Below are 4,389 nucleotides of genomic sequence, written 5' to 3'. Positions count from 1 at the left end.
AAGCTGCCACTATAGCCGTTATCGTTCCATTTCGATCGCTGCGTGGACGGCGCTCCGCTGCTCTTCGTTTCACTCTTGCGGCTGTTACGGTAAAACCATATTTTTTACTCCCCCACCGAAATGGCGCCCAAAAAACGTGGATGCTGATCAGCCACGGGACACTTTGGCCCCATTATATAATGTCTCATTGGCAGTCGCTTGTGCTTTCGCTGCTTTCACGCCTCGGACGGACGTCGGAAAATGACGCCACCGGGAAACGACGTTGAAATCCGTATCGCCGGTGGCTCGCTTTTATGCCTTCGAACGCCACCTCCGAACGCTGGGTTAAGGCTTCCAGGAGGGGTTTCCCAACGAGAGAGACAGAGAGAAGGAGAGAGAGAGCGAGAGAAAGTGGTACTATGGATGCTCAAATGCCAGAACACGAACGAAACATTAAATCGCCCCATTTTGCCTCAAACATCACGAAGCCCAACATATTGTGAAAAATCCTACGGGGGTCGTAGTTGAATTGGAAAGCACTTCAGCAACCCCGCCCGACCGTGGCGGCCCAAACGGCCATCAAGCTCCATTAAAGCTCTCGCCTCGGAATCCCCGGCCGACGCTCGAAATCCCAGCCGCGGGATTCGCATGCCCAAAAGTCGATTTGCCGAATGCTTTCGCTCATAAAAATACACCTAAACCGGTGTACCACTCGTAAGTTACAGTTAGACGAAATTAAATTATTGTCAAACGGGGGGGCCAAAAACGATTGCACGCCTTCGAAAAGACTCTAATTTCTTCCCGCATTTGGTGTGGCGTTCGGAAGCCCCTTGATGGCAGGGTTCTACGGAAAAACTGTTCTTCCAGTTTCGCGGCTACACAGCGGGAAGGTAAACTTCCCGCACTCACTTTACGATCCTACCCTAACGGTCTTTATTTGTGCAGTTTTTTTGTGTATGGGTTAGCGGGCGTTTGATACTCGTTCTGATTGCAAACGAGTGAGGAAAGTTATTTTTTCCCTTTGTCCGCACGTTTCGACCGGCGTTGGTTGCGAAACTAGGGTAAAAAAAAGTTATGCTTCACCCACTCGGGGCACCGTAGGCCTTCTGCTCGGTAAATCATGCGAATCCCGCTCCGTGTACTGTTCCGTTGGGCCACCCGCAACTTTTATGATCTTAAATGGAGGACACGAAAGGAAGAAAAGGGAAGAAAAACGCTTGCAGACACACACACACACAGAGGCAAAGCGAAAGTAAAGCCACTTCACTTTGGCTCAAATTTGTGGCATAAAGTTGAGCGCCTTTTGCCCGGCCAAAGCCGTGGCCAAGGCTGTGTACTCTACGGCTCTGGCCAGGGAAAACATTTATTCTGAGCATTATTGCGCGGATTAAAGGAAAATCTTTCGCCGGTCCGTGGCCCCGGTGGTCGCTTTTCGAACGATTGAAAAGCTTAAGCGATCAAGGATGCGCGTTGGTGCTTGGCGGTATTCGTCTTCGCAACTCGGCCCCCGGAGCATAAATTAATGCACGGATCAAATCGCGGAATTGAAAAAAAGAACTCTACCATAACCAATTGCTATCGTATAAAGAGCGCAAAACATAGTTGGTAGATATTGACGAAAACATCGACCAGAAAGCATGGCAAACATCAATTGTATCCAAACGGCATGAACTGGTGTGGCCATCACATAGCGCGCTAAAAACTGTGAAATTATTGTACAGACCGCACCGCATCAAAGTCATATTTAATTAAACCGAAGTCGCGTTCGGTTGCACGTTAAAGCGCACTCGATGGGCTATGTTTGCTCGGCCTTGGTACGAGCGCGAAACGAATCATCAAACAATCCTCTGGCCAGCCTGACCACTTGACTACGAAATTAATAAAACAATTCCGCGACGGCCGTACCGGAACGCGAACATCGTATCAAACGCCGTACGTCACAACAACGCACCGGAACGATTGAAAAACCAGACCTTTATCCGGTGGACTCTCTGGATCCTGTGTCATATGTGGACTCGGCATTGATGAGTTTTTATCAACTGTTTGCTTCACACCGGCACGGCCAATTTATGGAAATGGCAATTTCCGACGAGGAAAACCGTGCGACCGAGCAAATATGGGTGCCTTGGGAGGAACGCAGCCGTAACCGGGCGAACCGGTTCATTCACTCACTGGTCACGTCGGTCGATTATAGTACGATGTCCGTGAAGATCCGTGACTGTGATTGCGGTCTGCCTGGGCGATCCGGATGTGGAACGCTTTCAACAGTAACGCTAGGCGGATTTTATGCTTTTTATGTTGCTCTCGAGTGGAGATTTTACACTCAGGTAGAGTTCGGTGCTACGTGCTGGCGCACTTCCAATCGTGGGGTATAAGTACACCGTTTCTTGCCATTATTTGTGGACCAACTTTGATCGACCCTCACAAGAACCTTGTTAGGGTGTAACACCCGAACGTGTCTATCAGATTATGAGCGAGTTACAAACATAATAATAACAATGCATAATCACACGTGCTTGAGGCTGCTCTAGGCTCTCCCTAAACTGTCTGCGCAGAAGTTGCCCTTTGCGAGGAGTTCCTGTTCCTGTGATGGGCGGAACATTTAGGAAAAAAGTCGCCATTACCCTATGAAACAAACTTTGGACAAAATTTAGTGAATGGCTTCGTCTCCTCTCTCTGCCACACCGCTCTGCCACCACACGCAACTCTGTACGCCAGGAGCTGGACAGGGGCACCGCATTTTGCTTCTAATTTTTAGGATCAAACCATTTCCATTGCTGGTTCCCAAAAGCGGCCAGGACCCAGACAGGGGACCCAACTTTGGCATTCTAAGAAAAATACAGCTTCGACACGCACACACATGCACACTCCCGAGCCCTTCTGGGTCCGCTTGATTTACGATGGCAAATTCCAACCATAGCACCGAGCATGCCGTCCTCCGCAGTTTTCCTTTTATGTTAAGCATGGGGCTCGCTCGTGCCTCTTTTTGTCCGGCACTTTTGCGTTCATTTTCTTTCGTTTTTTTTTGCTGCTGCTTCCGCCGGAAGACGCCACTCGCGGCGCGGCCTGGTGGAACCGGTACCGGTCTGGCCATCCTTTTTATAGCAAACTTTTTGCATGCTCAGCTGCTGGTGCTGGTCGGCCGCCAGTTATGCTATCGCAGGAACAACGCAACAAAAACCGAACGCAAGCGAGTGAAAAACTAAGGACATTCCACCGGCCAGGATCCCGCGTCGTCGCCCGCACGCTTTTGTTTCGCCGGCTTTCCCCAGCGCCACTTCGCCTGCGCCTCGTAAACGTCAAACAATGTTTTCTTTTACTTTGCGCCCGATGCCGGTGTCTTGTTTGAGTCCACTTTTTTTGTTGTTGCAACGAGCGAGAAGGGGTTGCGTGTCGGCGGGGGCGGGGAAAATTATGCTTCCGCGCCGCACCGGTATTGTTCATTCGGCGTAAAAGCCGAGCCGGTGCAGATGTTCATCAAATTAGCTTTCGCCTCCATTTGCGGTGCTTTGCGGTGTTGATTGGTATAATGCGAAACTAATCAGCGTACCATCGTCCCGTCGGCCGAGGAGCGGACCCCGGCAAAAAGAAACAGAGCAACATGAGCGCTTTAGTTTGCGCTTCGAACAATGGCCGGGCACTCAGCACCGATGAGCAGCAGGGCCGCAGTGCTATCATTCGTCCTCCGGGTTGCTGTCCGGATGCGGGCATTGGGAATTAGTTCATACTTCTTTACATGTTGTTCTTTTATTTTTCAACAGATCGCCCGGCAGTAATAATTGAATGTAAGCTCGGTACCTCGATCTGAATGCCATAAAACTCTGTCTGTCCGTTCGTGATCCCTCAAGCTTACCTTTTGTGACTTTTTACTGCCGCAAAAAAAATCGTTTCCAGTTCTTTCTGCCTTAGGGCATTTCCGGACAGACGTTGACGTAATGTTGCGGTGTGTGGGCGAATTTAGAATCTCATTTGGTTATGAAAAGAAAACGGCTAAATAATGTTCGAGACTTGAACATTTATTTGAAAGGTTGATTCATGAAATTTACTTAAAAAACACTTTTGGTCAAATGGTCCACCACGGCTGGCTTGGCAGTAGCCCATTCGGCCAACGGAATTTTTGAGCACATTTTCGATTGCACAGGGTGGCCCAGTCCGAATTCTTTTTTCCATTTGGTTATAAAATAAAAACGGTCAAATACTTTCCGATGCTTGAACTTTTATTTGAAATGTAGATTCTTAATTTTTGTTTTATGTAAAACAATTTTGGTCAAATGTTTCTTCTTCTTCTTCTTTAATGGCTGTACGTGCACAGAAGCCTGCACTTAGCCTGGTCCAAAATGCCGTTCCACGCGGCCCGGTCCTGAGCTACGCTGCGCCAGTCCGTCACGCCCAGGGCAAGCAGATCGCTCT

The sequence above is a fragment of the Anopheles cruzii genome, chromosome 2 (genome assembly GCF_943734635.1).
Source record: "Anopheles cruzii chromosome 2, idAnoCruzAS_RS32_06, whole genome shotgun sequence".
Classification (NCBI taxonomy): Eukaryota; Metazoa; Arthropoda; class Insecta; order Diptera; family Culicidae; genus Anopheles; species Anopheles cruzii.
Note: the sequence above shows the minus strand (reverse complement) of the source record.